Here is a 20512-nt window from a genome sequence, read left to right as displayed (position 1 = left end):
AGAGAGGAGGGTAGAATGGAGAGAGGGGTTAGAAGGTAGAGAGGGGGGTTAGAAGGTAGAGAGGGGGGTTAGAAGGTAGAGAGAGGGGTTAGAAGGTAGAGAGAGGGTAGAATGGAGAGAGGAGGGTAGAATGGAGAGAGGGGTTAGAATGGAGAGAGGGGGGTTAGAAGGTAGAGAGGGGGGTTAGAAGGTAGAGAGGAGGGTAGAATGGAGAGAGGGGTTAGAATGGAGAGAGAGGGGTTAGAAGGTAGAGAGGAGGGTAGAATGGAGAGAGGGGGGTAGAATGGAGAGGGGGGTTAGAATGGAGAGAGGGGTTAGAAGGTAGAGAGGGGGGTTAGAAGGTAGAGAGGGGGGTTAGAAGGTAGAGAGAGGGGTTAGAAGGTAGAGAGGAGGGTAGAATGGAGAGAGGGGGGTAGAATGGAGAGGGGGGTAGAATGGAGAGAGGGGTTAGAAGGTAGAGAGGGGGGTTAGAAGGTAGAGAGAGGGGTTAGAAGGTAGAGAGGAGGGTAGAATGGAGAGAGGGGGGTAGAATGGAGAGAGGGGGGTAGAATGGAGAGAGGGGTTGGAATGGAGAGAGGAGGGTAGAATGGAGAGAGGAGGGTAGAATGGAGAGAGGAGGGTAGAATGGAGAGAGGGGGGTTAGAAGGTAGAGAGGGGGGTTAGAATGGAGAGAGGGGGGTAGAATGGAGAGGGGGGTAGAATGGAGAGAGGGGTTAGAAGGTAGAGAGGGGGGTTAGAATGGAGAGGGGGGTTAGAAGGTAGAGAGGGGGGTTAGAAGGTAGAGAGGGGGGTAGAATGGAGAGGGGGTTAGAAGGTAGAGAGGGGGGTTAGAAGGTAGAGAGGGGGGTTAGAAGGTAGAGAGAGGGGTTAGAAGGTAGAGAGAGGGTAGAATGGAGAGAGGAGGGTAGAATGGAGAGAGGGGTTAGAATGGAGAGAGGGGGGTTAGAAGGTAGAGAGGGGGGTTAGAAGGTAGAGAGGAGGGTAGAATGGAGAGAGGGGTTAGAATGGAGAGAGAGGGGTTAGAAGGTAGAGAGGAGGGTAGAATGGAGAGAGGGGGGTAGAATGGAGAGGGGGGTTAGAATGGAGAGAGGGGTTAGAAGGTAGAGAGGGGGGTTAGAAGGTAGAGAGGGGGGTTAGAAGGTAGAGAGAGGGGTTAGAAGGTAGAGAGGAGGGTAGAATGGAGAGAGGGGGGTAGAATGGAGAGGGGGGTAGAATGGAGAGAGGGGTTAGAAGGTAGAGAGGGGGGTTAGAAGGTAGAGAGAGGGGTTAGAAGGTAGAGAGGAGGGTAGAATGGAGAGAGGGGGGTAGAATGGAGAGAGGGGGGTAGAATGGAGAGGGGGGTTAGAATGGAGAGAGGAGGGTAGAATGGAGAGAGGAGGGTAGAATGGAGAGAGGAGGGTAGAATGGAGAGAGGGGGGTTAGAAGGTAGAGAGGGGGGTTAGAATGGAGAGAGGGGGGTAGAATGGAGAGGGGGGTAGAATGGAGAGAGGGGTTAGAAGGTAGAGAGGGGGGTTAGAATGGAGAGGGGGGTTAGAAGGTAGAGAGGGGGGTTAGAAGGTAGAGAGGGGGGTTAGAAGGTAGAGAGGGGGGTAGAATGGAGAGGGGGGTTAGAAGGGAAAGAGGGGGGTAGAATGGAGAGAGGGGGTAGAATGGAGAGAGGGGGTAGAATGGGGAGAGGGGGTAGAAAGTAGAGAGGGGGGTTAGAAGGTAGAGCGGGGGGTTAGAAGGTAGAGAGGAGGGTAGAATGGAGAGGGGGGGGTAGAATGGAGAGGGGGGTTAGAAGGGAAAGAGGGGGGTAGAATGGAGAGAGGGGGTAGAATGGAGAGAGGGGGTAGAAGGTAGAGCGGGGGGTTAGAAGGTAGAGAGAGGGTAGAATGGAGAGAGGAGGGTAGAATGGAGAGAGGGGTTAGAAGGTAGAGAGGAGGGTAGAAGGGAAAGAGGGGGGTAGAATGGAGAGAGGGGGTAGAATGGAGAGAGGGGGGTTAGAAGGTAGAGAGGAGGGTAGAATGGAGAGAGGAGGGTAGAATGGAGAGAGGGGGGTAGAATGGAGAGAGGGGTTAGAAGGTAGAGAGGGGGGTTAGAAGGTAGAGAGGGGGGTTAGAAGGTAGAGAGGAGGGTAGAATGGAGAGAGGGGGGTAGAATGGAGAGGGGGGTAGAATGGAGAGAGGGGTTAGAATGGAGAGAGGGGGGTTAGAAGGTAGAGAGGGGGGTTAGAAGGTAGAGAGGAGGGTAGAATGGAGAGAGGGGTTAGAATGGAGAGAGAGGGGTTAGAAGGTAGAGAGGAGGGTAGAATGGAGAGAGGGGGGTAGAATGGAGAGGGGGGTTAGAATGGAGAGAGGGGTTAGAAGGCAGAGAGGGGGGTTAGAAGGTAGAGAGGGGGGTTAGAAGGTAGAGAGAGGGGTTAGAAGGTAGAGAGGAGGGTAGAATGGAGAGAGGGGGGTAGAATGGAGAGGGGGGTAGAATGGAGAGAGGGGTTAGAAGGTAGAGAGGGGGGTTAGAAGGTAGAGAGAGGGGTTAGAAGGTAGAGAGGAGGGTAGAATGGAGAGAGGGGGGTAGAATGGAGAGAGGGGGGTAGAATGGAGAGGGGGGTTAGAATGGAGAGAGGAGGGTAGAATGGAGAGAGGAGGGTAGAATGGAGAGAGGAGGGTAGAATGGAGAGAGGGGGGTTAGAAGGTAGAGAGGGGGGTTAGAATGGAGAGAGGGGGGTAGAATGGAGAGGGGGGTAGAATGGAGAGAGGGGTTAGAAGGTAGAGAGGGGGGTTAGAATGGAGAGGGGGGTTAGAAGGTAGAGAGGGGGGTTAGAAGGTAGAGAGGGGGGTTAGAAGGTAGAGAGGGGGGTAGAATGGAGAGGGGGGTTAGAAGGGAAAGAGGGGGGTAGAATGGAGAGAGGGGGTAGAATGGAGAGAGGGGGTAGAAGGTAGAGAGGGGGTAGAAGGTAGAGAGGGGGGTTAGAAGGTAGAGAGAGGGGTTAGAAGGTAGAGAGGAGGGTAGAATGGAGAGAGGGGGGTAGAATGGAGAGGGGGGTTAGAAGGGAAAGAGGGGGGTAGAATGGAGAGAGGGGGTAGAATGGAGAGAGGGGGTAGAAGGTAGAGCGGGGGGTTAGAAGGTAGAGAGAGGGTAGAATGGAGAGAGGAGGGTAGAATGGAGAGAGGGGTTAGAAGGTAGAGAGGAGGGTAGAAGGGAAAGAGGGGGGTAGAATGGAGAGAGGGGGTAGAATGGAGAGAGGGGGGTTAGAAGGTAGAGAGGAGGGTAGAATGGAGAGAGGAGGGTAGAATGGAGAGAGGGGGGTAGAATGGAGAGAGGGGTTAGAAGGTAGAGAGGGGGGTTAGAAGGTAGAGAGGGGGGTTAGAAGGTAGAGAGGAGGGTAGAATGGAGAGAGGGGGGTAGAATGGAGAGGGGGGTAGAATGGAGAGAGGGGTTAGAAGGTAGAGAGGGGGGTTAGAAGGTAGAGAGAGGGGTTAGAAGGTAGAGAGGAGGGTAGAATGGAGAGAGGGGGGTAGAATGGAGAGAGGGGGGTAGAATGGAGAGGGGGGTTAGAATGGAGAGAGGGGGGTAGAATGGAGAGAGGAGGGTAGAATGGAGAGAGGAGGGTAGAATGGAGAGAGGGGGGTTAGAAGGTAGAGAGGGGGGTTAGAATGGAGAGAGGAGGGTAGAATGGAGAGGGGGGTAGAATGGAGAGAGGGGGGTAGAATGGAGAGGGGGGTAGAATGGAGAGAGGGGTTAGAAGGTAGAGAGGGGGGTTAGAATGGAGAGAGGGGGGTTAGAAGGTAGAGAGAGGGTAGAATGGAGAAAGGGGGGTAGAATGGAGAGGGGGGTAGAATGGAGAGAGGGGTTAGAAGGTAGAGAGGGGGGTTAGAAGGTAGAGAGGGGGGTTAGAAGGTAGAGAGAGGGGTTAGAAGGTAGAGAGAGGGTAGAATGGAGAGGGGGGGTAGAATGGAGAGAGGAGGGTAGAATGGAGAGAGGAGGGTAGAATGGAGAGAGGAGGGTAGAATGGAGAGAGGGGGGTTAGAAGGTAGAGAGGGGGGTTAGAATGGAGAGAGGAGGGTAAAATGGAGAGAGATTAACAAGGCGTTAAGCCAAACACTCCCGGCTCAGAGTAACCTCTCAAATATCATCTCTTCGCCCTCCTTTCATTTGGGGTTGTTATCCCAGTATGCCCATCACATGACTTATGACCTTAGCCCAAAAGTCCTAATTGGGCTGTTTTATGATGTTGAAACTGCTGCCTCACAAGTCTTGTCTTTTCCCCCCTACTAAGATGGCACAAGACATAACTTTAAAGTCCTATAAAGTCCTTTAAAGTCCTTATATAGTGGAAGAAGGAGCCACATTGTTTATACCTCTGTCTTTAGGCCATAATATAATACAGTATCATTTGAGTGTTGAGGGCTGCTTGACAAGGCCTAGACGTGAATAATTCCCGACATGATCTAACGAATTTATTGCAAAAACTGACGACTATCCCAAAAGACGCAAACTTCGAACTGCAAAGCTGCAGTAAAACGTCCTATAATGCCTTGACATGTGCAGCATGGTTGCCCAAATCTGCACCCAAGATGCAGGGCTCATTTGCTTGTGACAAGTTGAGGTTGAATCCATATAACGTTACGGTAACGGATAATGAGAGGGGGTAAAACAATTGCCACACACGGGAATCTAATATGCTGGGTTTGGAGCCGTGGTTAAAGGTAATTTCCGATTGAGCTGAAATAAACAGCGTTTACGTGAATGCAATCTCCACTAACGCGGGAACATTGTCTTTAAATTTCAATCACAGCTGTAACGCAGAACTTCCGCTACACGGATTTAATTACCTGAGAGTCATTTTTAGTCTTGGAATGGAGCAATGTTCAGGTCCTCCACCCACTCATGTTCCCCCGTAACAATGTTCATGTCCTCCACCCACTCATGTTCCCCCGTAACAATGTTCAGGTCCTCCACCCACTCATGTTCCCCCGTAACAATGTTCAGGTCCTCCACCCACTCATGTTCCCCCGTAACAATGTTCAGGTCCTCCACCCACTCATGTTCCCCCGTAACAATGTTCAGGTCCTCCACTCACTCATGTTCCCCCGTAACAATGTTCAGGTCCTCCACCCACTCATGTTCCCCCGTAACAATGTTCAGGTCCTCCACCCACTCATGTTCCCCCGTAACAATGTTCAGGTCCTCCACTCACTCATGTTCCCCCGTAACAATGTTCAGGTCCTCCACCCACTCATGTTCCCCCGTAACAATGTTCAGGTCCTCCACCCACTCATGTTCCCCCGTAACAATGTTCAGGTCCTCCACCCACTCATGTTCCCCCGTAACAATGTTCAGGTCCTCCACCCACTCATGTTCCCCCGTAACAATGTTCAGGTCCTCCACCCACTCATGTTCCCCCGTAACAATGTTCAGGTCCTCCACCCACTCATGTTCCCCCGTAACAATGTTCAGGTCCTCCACTCACTCATGTTCCCCCGTAACAATGTTCAGGTCCTCCACCCACTCATGTTCCCCCGTAACAATGTTCAGGTCCTCCACCCACTCATGTTCCCCCGTAACAATGTTCAGGTCCTCCACCCACTCATGTTCCCCCGTAACAATGTTCAGGTCCTCCACCCACTCATGTTCCCCCGTAACAATGTTCAGGTCCTCCACCCACTCATGTTCCCCCGTAACAATGTTCAGGTCCTCCACCCACTCATGTTCCCCCGTAACAATGTTCAGGTCCTCCACCCACTCATGTTCCCCCGTAACAATGTTCAGGTCCTCCACCCACTCATGTTCCCCCGTAACAATGTTCAGGTCTTCCACCCACTCATGTTCCCCCGTAACAATGTTCAGGTCCTCCACCCACTCATGTTCCCCCGTAACAATGTTCAGGTCCTCCACCCACTCATGTTCCCCCGTAACAATGTTCAGATCCTCCACCCACTCATGTTCCCCCGTAACAATGTTCAGGTCCTCCACTCACTCATGTTCCCACGTAACAATGTTCAGGTCCTCCACCCACTCATGTTCCCCCGTAACAATGTTCAGGTCCTCCACCCACTCATGTTCCCCCGTAACAATGTTCAGGTCCTCCACCCACTCATGTTCCCCCGTAACAATGTTCAGGTCCTCCACTCACTCATGTTCCCCCGTAACAATGTTCAGGTCCTCCACCCACTCATGTTCCCCCGTAACAATGTTCAGGTCCTCCACTCACTCATGTTCCCCCGTAACAATGTTCAGGTCCTCCACCCACTCATGTTACCCCGTAAACAATGTTCAGGTCCTCCACCCACTCATGTTCCCCCGTAACAATGTTCAGGTCCTCCACCCACTCATGTTCCCCCGTAACAATGTTCAGGTCCTCCACCCACTCATGTTCCCCCGTAACAATGTTCAGGTCCTCCACCCACTCATGTTCCCCCGTAACAATGTTCAGGTCCTCCACTCACTCATGTTCCCCCGTAACAATGTTCAGGTCCTCCACCCACTCATGTTCCCCCGTAACAATGTTCAGGTCCTCCACCCACTCATGTTCCCCCGTAACAATGTTCAGATCCTCCAATCACTCATGTTCCCCCGTAACAATGTTCAGGTCCTCCACTCACTCATGTTCCCCCGTAACAATGTTCAGGTCCTCCACCCACTCATGTTCCCCCGTAACAATGTTCAGGTTCTCCACCCACTCATGTTCCCCCGTAACAATGTTCAGGTCCTCCACCCACTCATGTTCCCCCGTAACAATGTTCAGGTCCTCCACCCACTCATGTTCCCCCGTAACAATGTTCAGGTCCTCCACCCACTCATGTTCCCCCGTAACAATGTTCAGGTCCTCCACCCACTCATGTTCCCCCGTAACAATGTTCAGGTCCTCCACCCACTCATGTTCCCCCGTAACAATGTTCAGGTCCTCCACCCACTCATGTTCCCCCGTAACAATGTTCAGGTCCTCCACCCACTCATGTTCCCCCGTAACAATGTTCAGGTCCTCCACCCACTCATGTTCCCCCGTAACAATGTTCAGGTCCTCCACCCACTCATGTTCCCCCGTAACAATGTTCAGGTCCTCCAATCACTCATGTTCCCCCGTAACAATGTTCAGGTCCTCCACCCACTCATGTTCCCCCGTAACAATGTTCAGGTCCTCCACCCACTCATGTTCCCCCGTAACAATGTTCAGGTCCTCCACCAACTCATGTTCCCCCGTAACAATGTTCAGGTCCTCCACCCACTCATGTTCCCCCGTAACAATGTTCAGGTCCTCCACCCACTCATGTTCCCCCGTAACAATGTTCACGTCCTCAACCCACTCATGTTCCCCCGTAACAATGTTCAGGTCCTCCACTCACTCATGTTCCCCCGTAACAATGTTCAGGTCCTCCACCCACTCATGTTCCCTCGTAACAATGTTCAGGTCCTCCACTCACTCATGTTCCCCCGTAACAATGTTCAGGTCCTCCACCCACTCATGTTCCCCCTTAACAATGTTCAGGTCCTCCACTCACTCATGTTCCCCCGTAACAATGTTCAGGTCCTCCACCCACTCATGTTCCCCCGTAACAATGTTCAGGTCCTCCACCCACTCATGTTCCCCCGTAACAATCTTCAGGTCCTCCACCCACTCATGTTCCCCCGTAACAATGTTCAGGTCCTCCACCCACTCATGTTCCCCCGTAACAATGTTCAGGTCCTCCACCCACTCATGTTCCCCCGTAACAATGTTCAGGTCCTCCACCCACTCATGTTCCCCCGTAACAATGTTCAGGTCCTCCACCCACTCATGTTCCCCCGTAACAATGTTCAGGTCCTCCACCCACTCATGTTCCCCCGTAACAATGTTCAGGTCCTCCACCCACTCATGTTCCCCCGTAACAATGTTCAGGTCCTCCAATCACTCATGTTCCCCGTAACAATGTTCAGGTCCTCCACTCACTCATGTTCCCCCGTAACAATGTTCAGGTCCTCCACTCACTCATGTTCCCCCGTAACAATGTTCAGGTCCTCCACTCACTCATGTTCCCCCGTAACAATGTTCAGGTCCTCCACCCACTCATGTTCCCCCGTAACAATGTTCAGGTCCTCCAATCACTCATGTTCCCCCGTAACAATGTTCAGATCCTCCAATCACTCATGTTCCCCCGTAACAATGTTCAGGTCCTCCACTCACTCATGTTCCCCCGTAACAATGTTCAGGTCCTCCACTCACTCATGTTCCCCCGTAACAATGTTCAGGTCCTCCACTCACTCATGTTCCCCCGTAACAATGTTCAGGTCCTCCACTCACTCATGTTCCCCCGTAACAATGTTCAGGTCCTCCACCCACTCATGTTCCCCCGCAACAATGTTCAGGTCCTCCAATCACTCATGTTCCCCCGTAACAATGTTCAGGTCCTCCACCCACTCATGTTCCCCCGTAACAATGTTCAGGTCCTCCAATCACTCATGTTCCCCCGTAACAATGTTCAGGTCCTCCAATCACTCATGTTCCCCCGTAACAATGTTCAGGTCCTCCACCCACTCATGTTCCCCCGTAACAATGTTCAGGTCCTCCACCCACTCATGTTCCCCCGTAACAATGTTCAGGTCCTCCACTCACTCATGTTCCCCCGTAACAATGTTCAGGTCCTCCACCCACTCATGTTCCCCCGTAACAATGTTCAGGTCCTCCACTCACTCATGTTCCCCCGTAACAATGTTCAGGTCCTCCACCCACTCATGTTCCCCCGTAACAATGTTCAGGTCCTCCACTCACTCATGTTCCCCCGTAACAATGTTCAGGTCCTCCACCCACTCATGTTCCCCCGTAACAATGTTCAGGTCCTCCACCCACTCATGTTCCCCCGTAACAATGTTCAGGTCCTCCACCCACTCATGTTCCCCCGTAACAATGTTCAGGTCCTCCACTCACTCATGTTCCCCCGTAACAATGTTCAGGTCCTCCACCCACTCATGTTCCCCCGTAACAATGTTCAGGTCCTCCACTCACTCATGTTCCCCCGTAACAATGTTCAGGTCCTCCACTCACTCATGTTCCCCCGTAACAATGTTCAGGTCCTCCACTCACTCATGTTCCCCCGTAACAATGTTCAGGTCCTCCACCCACTCATGTTCCCCCGTAACAATGTTCAGGTCCTCCACTCACTCATGTTCCCCCGTAACAATGTTCAGGTCCTCCACCCACTCATGTTCCCCCGTAACAATGTTCAGGTCCTCCACCCACTCATGTTCCCCCGTAACAATGTTCAGGTCCTCCACTCACTCATGTTCCCCCGTAACAATGTTCAGGTCCTCCACCCACTCATGTTCCCCCGTAACAATGTTCAGGTCCTCCACTCACTCATGTTCCCCCGTAACAATGTTCAGGTCCTCCACCCACTCATGTTCCCCCGTAACAATGTTCAGGTCCTCCACCCACTCATGTTCCCCCGTAACAATGTTCAGGTCCTCCACCCACTCATGTTCCCCCGTAACAATGTTCAGGTCCTCCACTCACACGCGGTTCCCCATAACAAAGGTTGTGAACAATGATTATTCAACTTCTGTTCTGAGCAGAAAGAGACAAAAGAGATTTAAAAAAGTATTGTTTGAATGTTCTAGAAATGAAGTCCTCACCCAGACCGTAACACTACCTGCTATTAAGCTAAACAATATAGCCTGCAAATACAATGTTTCCCTGTAGAAATACATCATTCAGTATTCATGCCTTGATGGAGTTCATTGACACCCGTGCGACAATTTCAACACAGACCTAATCAGGAAAAAATCATCTGCTGACTGTTTCCGTGTGATGAAGCTGCTTTAATTCATTGATATTTATCGATACATAGACATGTAATGGAAAGTTAATTTACTACTAAATCAATGGGATAATTAGTGGAATATTTAGACGGTCGATGTGTGTGTGAGCTGCTTGGGGCACCAAATGATTGTGTTTAATAATGGCCTCATTATATCATGGTGAATTTACAGGTCAGTGCAATAGATTATATCATTGCCTTTTTGGTTGCTATACGATGTGAATAGGAATTGCGTAATTGTAGAGACAAGCATTCTGCCTGCATTACTACTGGATTATTACAAACAGAAGACAATTGAACCTCAAATTATCTTTAAAAGGGAGGGATTTACAACCTCGGAGAAGAAGTTCAAGTAAAAAAAAATACGGCTTTGTTTTTTAGCATTTATCCAGACGGCTTCACATCGGTGAGTTAACATAGAGGAGACATCTCTATAAACATTGTCTAATCTCCGACAACAACAACAATTATGTGGCCCACCGATTGTCATTATCCTGTGAATTAAATACAATGCATTTCTGTCAAAAAGGTCAATGGTGGAGAAAAAAAATGAAATATAGGGTCAGATATAGCAGAGGGTTGGAAAAGGTTGTGGCCGATTCCATAAGGTAGATAAAGTGATGAATTTGTAATGGCCGCTCTTTCTCACCACATCACCACTTCTCTGAGGTACGGCAGTTAAAAATGGGGAGCGTAAAGGGAGACTGGACCGGTCAAGTGCCGTTAACGAAACGAGAGTGACCTTTTTCTTTTTTGAATGGCTCCCAGTTTGTTTGGGGCGATTTGGTTCATCGTCCTGGTGAGTCAGGCACGTTGAGAACCCTGAGGTCTCTCTGACATGTAGTGTAAGTAGCCAAGCGGTTGATGGATGACTCTCATTTTCCTGTCAACCTTGAACTACTTTTTATGTTTATCTTGATATCGCCTTGATGTGACTTCATTCACCTGTACAGTCCGGAGAGAAGGAGATTTTTACGAGACAGAAAGAGGGAGAAACGGCAGAGAGAGAGAGAGAGCATGTCTATCAATTTGAACATAAATAGGCAGGTGTGCATTTCAACCATAGAGCTGTGATCGCTACAGTACATACAGAATCCGAGCCATTCATAGGATAGTCAAGGACAGAAATGGGCATGAAACGATAAACTCTTTAATATTATATGGGGGAAAAACAGATACAGGTAATTGTGGACATGAATCAGTCATTTTGTTTTAAATGCAATCACCCTATTTTGCAAAGGGGATCCCAGAAGCCCTGTGAATGTAGAGTTAAATATTGTCTGTCTAATGTTCAGATCCTGTCTTTCATGGGTCATACATTTGTCTGTTCAATCGCTTTCTGTACATCACTTTGTAACCTTGGCATCTACTCCAGCTAGACATATCAAAGAACACCAAAAAGAGCCTCATTTATTAAGTGTCTGCACTAGGACCAAACAAAAGCCAAAAAGTGAAACTGTCTCCATTTACCTGAATGTCATTCAGGCTGTTAACCTATTTAACCTGTTTCTTCTGCCCTCTATGCTTCATTCCCTCTATGGTAACTATGTTTGCACCAGTTATATTTTTCCCTCCAAAGTCAAACAGTCTGTAGAAGAGTCTTTTTCTCCTGCTGATTTTATCTCTGCCCTGTGGTTGTGAGGTACTGGATGAGTTTCCCCTCAATACACTCTTGGGAAATTCAAAACCACCCCAGAATGATTTTTTTTAAAGGCCCTAACCAATTTATCTCATGAAATCCTGAGGATCCTTGTGGGCTTTCCTAGAGGGTCCAAGACTTGGACAGTATCTGGCATCTAGGGCAATCCAAACTCTTGAGCAATCCAATCAAACCACTGATATGCTCAGTGTGTCATGACGGAGGGTACATTGTAGCGGTTTAGCAAAGTGCTATGACCTAACGCTTCATTTCTGAATCTCTGTTGAGATTAAATGGGTGGGTTCCGGAACATGTACATGCCCTTTGTTAGGTTCTAATTATTAGGCGGACACTGTGAAAGCTTAAACCAAGTTTATTCTTCCCAGAGGATCGAACAGCTGAATCGACAAAGACATGATTCCACCCGTGGTAGTATACATACCCCAATTTGGGTGGAGTTACCTCCTTATCGCTAAACATTGCATCATTATTGCCTGTCAGGGAGCAATATGGGTAATATGGACCTCTTTTATACAGTTCCTCCCCTTATCCGTACTGCCTCACGTGACTGTTTTCCCTGCACTCAGCCCCTCCCAAGCTTAAGTCCGGCACCCCTCATGTCACTATTATAAAAAATGATTTAAAATATAACTAGTGATTAATAATATAACTAATGATTAATAACATAATTAATGGTTAATAACAGTTAACTTCTTATGGCTTGGGGGCAGTATTTCAACGTCTGGATGAGAAGCATGACCCAAATAAACTGCCTGTTGCTCAGGCCAAGAAGCTAGGATATGCATATGGACAGACTTTAATCAGTCATCGAACAGGGAGTTTAATCTCCCTGTTCGAAGACTGATTAAAGTCTGTCAATCACACAGCATCATCTGATTTAGGAATTTGCAGTGTGCCAGGCTTTTGGGAGAGACAATTGTCATGTAAAGCAGCAGTTGTTTGTTTGTTTTCGTGCGAGATTAGTACTGTAGAGCCACATTGGTACTAGTGCTGATTCATTGAGTAAAGAAAGCAGAGATTACACACATAAAAACACTGACCACAACGTGATTTGAACACGCAACCTTCTGATCTGGAGTCAGACACGCTACCGTTGCGCCACTAAGACTTGGACAAATTGCATCTTTGGAGGGGATGCCTAGTTCAGATTTCGTTGACTGTATAATTTCGAATGGAGACCTGGTTCTCTGGGGAAATGTACCATCTGACAATGCCCCCTCGTCAGCACGTGCCTCTGCCCGGCAGGTTAGGTGTATGAAAATAAGCAAATGCAGAGCCCGGATAGCTCAGTCGGTAGAGCATCAGACTTTTAATCTGAGGGTCCAGGGTTCAAGTCCCTGTTCGGGCGTGGCTTTATTTGTTCTACACTCTCATTTTCTATGACTTTCCATGACATGTTCACCTGTGGACAATACACTCCCAGAGCCAAAACAACTTAGTCTGAAGACATTAGGATTTTTAATCTCAACCTCCAGGTTTAACCTCTCTGGCGCAGGTGTTCTGCTAGCATCCCACCTCGACAACATCCGGTGAAATTGCGCCAAATTCAAAATACAGAAATAGTCATAATAAACATTCACAAAAATACAAGTGTTATTCATCGGCTTCAGGATTAATTTCTTGTTTATCCAGCCGCTTTGTCAGATTTCAAAAAGGCTTTACTGAGAAAGCATACCATGCGATTATCTGAGGACAGCGCCAAGCATACAAACATATTCCAACCAAGTAGAGGAGTCACGAAAGTCAGAAAGAGCTATAAAATTAATCACTTACCTTTGAAGATCTTCATCTGGTTGCAGTCACAAGAGTCCCAGCTACACAATACATGTTTGTTTTGTTCGATAAAGTCCCTCTTTATATCCCAAAAACTCAGTTTTGTTGGCGCGTTGTGTTCAGTAATACACTGGCTCAAAGGTGGTCAAAACATGCAGACGAATACATCCTAATAGTACCGGTAAAGTTTGTCGAAACATGTCAAACGATGTTTATAATTAATCCTCACGTTGTCAATTGTCTAAATAATCGATAATATTTCAATCGGACAATAGCGTATTCAATAGAAAGGAAAAACAACGAAGGGCGTGCACTCTGTCACGCGCTCCAACCAGCACTGCATGCTTCCTCAGTCCACTGACAGAAAGTTCTCATTCTTCTTCATTTGTCAGAAAACAAGCCTGAAACAAAGTCTAAAGACTGTTGACATCTAGTGGAAGCCATAGGAACTGCAATCTGGGTCTTAGCCCATTAGAAACTCAATAGGCATTCAATTGAAAACTACCCACATCAAAAAAATGCCACTTCCTGGATGGATATTCCCCGGTTTTCTTTTTGCCTGCCATATCAGTTCTGTTATACTCACAGACCTTATTTGAACAGTTTTGGAAACTGTAGAGTGTGTTCTATCCAAATCTACAAGATATATGCATATCCTAGCTTCTGGGCCTGAGTAACAGGCAGTTTACTTGGGGCACGCTTCTCATCCAGATGTCGAAATACTGCCCCCAAGCCATAAGAAGTTAAACTCCCTGTTCGAAGACTGATTTAAGTCTGTCAATCACACAGCATCATCTTATTTAGGAATTTGCAGTGTGCCAGGCTTATATCCTTCTGATCTGGAGTCAGACGCGCTACCGTTGCACCACTAAGTCTTGGACAAATTGCATCTTTGGAGGGGAGGCATATTTCAGATTTCACATTCACAACTCAGGTGACTCAGTGGTAATCATTCACGACTCAGATGACTCAGTAGAAATAATTCATGACTCAGACGACTCAGTAGAAATCATTCACACCTCAGACGACTCAGTAGAAATCATTCACGACTCAGTAGAAATCATTCACACCTCAGTAGAAATCATTCAAAACTCAGATGACTCAGTAGAAATCATTCATGACTCAGACGAATCAGTAGAAATCATTCACACCTCAGTAGAAATCATTCACACCTCAGTAGACATCATTCACGACTCAGACGACTCAGTAGAAATCATTCACGACTCAGACAACTCAGTAGAAATCATTCACGACTCAGACGACTCAGTAGAAATCATTCACGACTCAGACAACTCAGTAGAAATCTACAACATCATCCATCACCCTATGACAGCCCTTTGCTGGTTCATCTATCTCATGCGGAAGGGTTTTCTCCTACCCCTAATCCTACCCCTTCAGCCATATTTACCCAACAGTCTGTGAGGTTGCACATATAGGGCTCTAAGGGTGCTCGAGCACCTACCATTTTGCCCTCAATAGAGACATTTTGCCTTCATATAAGAAAAGTGCCCTTGCGGATTGTTGATGTTTTTATTTTTTATTTTATTCTCTCTTGTAACTGTAAATGTAACAAATTGCCCATCAAACTAGTCAATTTCACAAGCTTTTGAATCTTAGAAAATGTCTGTACTGCTACTGTAGCAGTTCCCCAAAGGTCTGTCCTGGTAATGTTGCTGTGAAGAGAGCCCCTAAACAAGATCTTGCTTAAGGCCTCCAAAAAGCTAGAACCCTCCCTGAGTGAGGCTGTGGGAGTGAGGGGGCGGTGGGTTGTGGTGGCTAAAGGACAGCTAGCTAACTGTGAGGATAATCTCTATTAATGTGCTGATGAATAGGTTAAGGCACTGGATTCTCCATCTGCGCTGTTTGGAGGGGACACTTGGAAGCTCCCTCTCGGTTGGCTGCAAGCCAGCTGCCCTGTCTAGGTTGCAGCAGTAGCTAAAACTCGGTCGAGACTTTAAGTAGAACTCCTGCTGTCTTTCTTTTATGTGGTCCATCTCTCATTCTCTCTCTGTTTCTCAATCTATCTCTCTGTCCATAAAGATACAGCAAGAGCGACATTTTGAGGCCCCATCTCCCTTTTCTGTCTCTTTTTTCTATCAATCTCTCCCTCCCTGAAACATTTGTCTGAGAGACAACAGCAGCGGTGTCCTAGTGTGAAGTCTGTACGACCGTCCAAACAATAGACAAGGCCATCTGCTGTCTCAAATGGAAGAAACACACAAACAAACAACAACATCAATTTTTCAGGTCGTGCTACAATGCTAATCAATGCTAATCAAATTGGCATCTATCTGGGGGGGGGGTTCGGAACACAATAAAGAACTGTGACACAAAAGACTTCCACTAACTCAAAGACAGAATAAAGCAGAGATTTTTGAAAGTAGCTCAACATACTCGATTTTCCCCCGACCTTGATGAAGTAGCTGAAATAATTGAATGGGCAGGAGATATCCTCCCCTAGGTGTTGACTTCACACAGGTGCCATCTTGGCTGCGACAATTTCCAAGCCAAACAAGTTCATCAATAAGTGTCACGCCACAATAAATAACACCTGGCCAACGTTGAAGAACACCCAAGTAGTGTATCTCTTCGTCTTTTGCAGAGAAGTTAGTTTCTCTGTACTGTGGTTCTGAGAAAACAATTCTCTGGTTTGCTGGTGTATATCAGGGTGGTCCTGGAAGATGGCCAATCTAATCAATATGCTCTTGGTATTCTGTTATCTCCCTTCTATCTGATCTTGGGGAAAAAACAACCAAACCCAGCCTCTCAACATCCTAAATATTTTTAAAGTTTACCTCCTTGTTCAAACTTTTAGTAGAGCCTAAAGCAATACTTTTCTTTGTTGAGTAAACTATTAGAAAACAGGAAGCGTATATCTATTAAACCCAAATGAAAGAAAAAAAGATTGAAAGGGTCTTGGACAAGGTGGGGGGGGGGGGGGGGGGGATTTCCAACATTAAACCGGAGCTCTAATGTTTGTAGACAGCCAAATACATTACCAGTAACTTGAGTGGACAAAACATTAAGAACACCTGCTCTTTCAATTACGTAGATTTGACCAAGTGAATCCAGGTGATAGCTATGATCCCTTATTGATGTCACTTGTTAAATCCACTTCAATCAGTGTAGATGAAGGGGAGGAGACAGTTTAACTTCTTGTCAATAGGGGGTGCTGTTAGCACTTTGTAATAATTACGTTCCCAATTTAAACTGCCTCGTACTCAATTCTTGCTCGTACAATATGCATATTATTATTACTATTGGATAGAAAACACTCTCTAGTTTCTAAAACCGTTTGAATTATATCTGTGAGTGAAACAGAACTGGACTTAGAGCAATTTTCCTATGTGGATGTGAGAATGCAGAATTCTGCAAGCTGCTCTGAGATCTGTTTATAAATCTGCCTGTCTTCTATTGGTTGAGATGCACTGCATACGCCTTCCCCTGGATGTTAGCGAATAGTGAGAGTTGAAATGGAGTCTCTACGCAGATCTGAAAGGTTATAAATAGCTTGGCAAGGAAGTGTCTGTTCTTTTCCCTCTTCGCTCTGACGCAGAAAGGACCTTGGCATATCGTACTAGAATCTTCGGTTATAGCTTTTAGAAATATCCGGCTGTGTTTTTATTCGATATAGGCTTTAAAGGCATCATAATGTTGTTATTTTAAACCGAATTATATCAGTTTATGTCAGTATATTGCGATTTTCGGGTATTTATTTTTGTGGCGTTCTAGGTAGTTGGGTATCTCTGGCTCACATGCTAATGTTTACTGCTAATTGCAACGTTGAAGACGACATTCTACAACCGAGCAACGATTCTTTTGGACAAAGGACACCTTTCCCAAGATTCTGATGGGAGTTCATCAAAAAGTAAGAACTATTTATGCTGTTAATTCGTTGTTCTGTTGAAAAATGTAAAATGCATAAGCCGCCATTAATTTCAGTGCAGCCTCGCTTTAACGCACGCTGTATGTTGTAGTAACGTTAATTTTAAAAATGTAACACAGCGATTGCATTAAGAACTAATTTATCTTTCATTTGCTGTCCAACCTGTATTTTTTAGTCAAATTTATGATTATTTATCGATTAGAATAGGTGCCTCTCCCAAGATTTCTCCCGACATTTTCTTGGCAGCTTGGCTACTTTTCTCATTGTATAACCACAATTTGTGCCGCTAAATATGCACATTTTCGAACAAACTCTATATGCATTGTGTAATATGATGTTATAGGACTGTCATCTGAAGAATTCTGAGCAGGTCAGTGAAAAAATTAATATATTTTGGTGGTTTATACGTTATCGCTATTTTTGGCTTGAATCAATGCTGTTGTGTGTTTGCTATTGTGGTAAGCTAATATAACGCTATATTGTGTTTTCGCTGTAAAACACTTAGAAAATCTGAAATATTGGCTGGATTCACAAGATCTGTGTCTTTCATTTGCTGTACGCTGTGTATTTTTCATAAATGTTTTATGACGAGTATTTAGGTAATACACGATGGTCTCTGTAGTTATTCTATTTGCTTTGGTGAGAGTTGTGATGGTGGCTGCAATGTAAAACTATGATTTATACCTGAAATATGCAAATTTTTCTAACAAAACATATGCTATACAATAAATATGTTATCAGACTGTCATCTGATGAAGTTGTTTCTTGGTTAGTGACTATTTATATCTTTATTTGGTCGAAATTGTGATCGCTACCTATGCAGGAAAAAAATGGTGGGAAAAAAAAGTTGTCTTTTGCTATCGTGGTTAGCTAATAGAAATACATATTGTGTCTTCCCTGTAAAACATTTTAAAAATCAGAAATGATGGCTGGATTCACAAGTTGTGTATCTTTCATCTGGTGTCTTGGACTTGTGATTTAATGATATTTAGATGCTAGTATTTACTTGTGACGCTATGCTAGGCGGCTTTTTTACTGATGGGGGTGCTCCCGGATCCGGGATTGTGATGAAGTAGAAGTTAAACCTGGAGGTTCAGATTAAAAATTCTGAAGTCTTCAGACTAAGATGTTTTGGCTCTGGGAGTGTATTGTCCACAGGTGAACATGTCATGGAAAGTCATAGTGTAGAAATACTTCCTAGTGAAGGAAGGAGAACATTACATCACGCCCGAACAGGGACTTGAACCCTGGACCCTCAGATTAAAAGTCTGATGCTCTACCGACTGAGCTATCCGGGCTCTGCAATTGCCTATTTTCATACACCTAACCTGCCGGGCAGAGGCACGTGCTGACGAGGGGGCATTGTCAGATGGTATATTTCCCCAGAGAACCAGGTCTCCATTCCAAATTATACAGTCAACGAAATCTGAACTAGGCATCCCCTCCAAAGATGCAATTTGTCCAAGACTTCGTGGCGCAACGGTAGCGCGTCTGACTCCAGATCAGAAGGTTGCGTGTTCAAATCACGTCGTGGTCAGTGTTTTTATGTGTGTAATCTCTGCCTTCTTTACTCAATGAATCAGCACTAGTACCAATGTGCCTTTACAGTACTAATCTCACACGAAAACAAACAAACCAATGCTACTTTACATGACAATTGTCTCTCACAAAAGCCTGGCACACTGCAAATTCCTAAATCAGATGATGCTGTGTGATTCATAGACTTAAATCAGTCTTCGAACAGGGAGTTTAACTTCTTATGGCTTGGGGGCAGTATTTCGACGTCTGGATGAGAAGCGTGCCCCAAGTAAACTGCCTGTTACTCAGGCCCGGAAGCTAGGATATGCATATAATGGGCAGATTTGGATAGAACACACTCTAAAGTTTCCAAAACTGTTAAAATTATGTCTGTGAGTATAACAGAACTGATATGGCAGGCGAAAACCTGAGGAAAATCCATCCAGGAAGTGGGATTTTTTTGATGTGGGTAGTTTTCAATTGAATGTGACTGCAACCAGATGAAGATCTTCAAAGGTAAGTGATTCATTTTATCGCTATTTCTGACTTTCGTGACTCCTCTACTTGGTTGGAATATGTTTGTATGCTTTTGTAAGCGGGGCGCTGTCCTCAGATAAACGCATGGTATGCTTTCGCAGAAAAGCCTTTTTGAAATCTGACAAAGCGGCTGGATTAACAAGAAGTTCATCTTTAAGGCAATGAATAACACTTGTATTTTTGTGAATTTTTATTATGACTATTTCTGTGTTTTGAATTTGGTGCTCTGCAATTTCACCGGATGTTGTCGAGGTGGGTTGCTAGCAGAACACCTGCGCCGAGAGGTTAAACCTGGAGGTTCAGATTAAAAATCCTAAAGTCTTCAGACTAAGCTGTTTTGGCTCTGGGAGTGTAGTGTCCGCAGGTGAACATGTCATGGAAAGTCATAGAAAATGAGAGTGTAGAAAGACTTCCTAGTGAAGGAAGGAGAACATTACCACCACGCCCAAACAGGGACTTGAACCCTGGACCCTCAGATTAAAAGTCTGATGATCTACCGACTGAGCTATCCGGGCTCTGCAAATGCCTATTTTCATACACCTAACCTGCCGGGCAGAGGCACGTGCTGACGAGGGGGCATTGTCAGATGGTAAATTTCCCCAGAGAACCAGGCCTCCATTCCAAATTATACAGTCAACGAAATCTGAACTAGGCATCCCCTCCAAAGATGCACTTTGTCCAAGACTTTGTGGTGTAACGGTAGCGCGTCTGACTCCAGTTCAGAAGGCTGCGTGTTCAAATCACGTCGTGGTCAGTGTTTTTATGTGTGTAATCTCTGCCTTCTTTACTCAATGAATCAGCACTAGTACCAATGTGCCTTTACAGTACTAATCTCACACGAAAACAAACAAACCAATGCTACTTTACATGACAATTGTCTCTCACAAAAGCCTGGCACACTGCAAATTCCTAAATCAGATAATGCTGTCTGATTGATAGACTTAAATCAGTCTTCAAACAGGGAGTTTAACTTCTTATGGCTTGGGGGCAGTATTTCGACGTCTGGATGAGAAGCGTGCCCCAAGTAAACTGCCTGTTACTCAGGCCCGGAAGCTAGGATATGCATATAATGGGCAGATTTGGATAGAACACACTCTAAAGTTTCCATAACTGTTAAAATTATGTCTGTGAGTATAACAGAACTGATATGGCAGGCGAAAACCTGAGGAAAATCCCTCCAGGAAGTGGGATTTTTTTGATGTGGGTAGTTTTCAATTGAATGTGACTGCAACCAGATGAAGATCTTCAAAGGTAAGTGATTCATTTTATCGCTATTTCTGACTTTCGTGACTCCTCTACTTGGTTGGAATATGTTTGTATGCTTTTGTAAGCGGGGCGCTGTCCTCAGATAAACGCATGGTATGC

General features: G+C 46.2%; 4 non-coding genes across 4 annotated transcripts; 2 read left to right on the top strand and 2 right to left on the bottom strand.

Annotated features, from left to right (window-relative positions):
- Positions 1 to 12708: 12708 nt before the first annotated feature.
- On the top strand, positions 12709 to 12781 carry trnak-uuu. Its single transcript has one exon. It is a non-coding gene; the product is annotated as a tRNA-Lys (tRNA).
- Positions 12782 to 18317: 5536 nt separating this feature from the next.
- On the bottom strand, positions 18318 to 18390 carry trnak-uuu. Its single transcript has one exon. It is a non-coding gene; the product is annotated as a tRNA-Lys (tRNA).
- A 167-nt stretch (positions 18391 to 18557) lies between these two features.
- On the top strand, positions 18558 to 18629 carry trnaw-cca. Its single transcript has one exon. It is a non-coding gene; the product is annotated as a tRNA-Trp (tRNA).
- Positions 18630 to 19589: 960 nt separating this feature from the next.
- trnak-uuu lies at positions 19590 to 19662 on the bottom strand. Its single transcript has one exon. It is a non-coding gene; the product is annotated as a tRNA-Lys (tRNA).
- Between the last annotated feature and the right edge of the window lie 850 nt (positions 19663 to 20512).

This window comes from Salvelinus namaycush, chromosome 25, assembly GCF_016432855.1.
Source record: "Salvelinus namaycush isolate Seneca chromosome 25, SaNama_1.0, whole genome shotgun sequence".
Taxonomy (NCBI): Eukaryota; Metazoa; Chordata; class Actinopteri; order Salmoniformes; family Salmonidae; genus Salvelinus; species Salvelinus namaycush.
The sequence above is the reverse complement of the archived record's forward strand: the minus strand, read 5'-3'. Positions and strand labels throughout refer to the sequence as shown.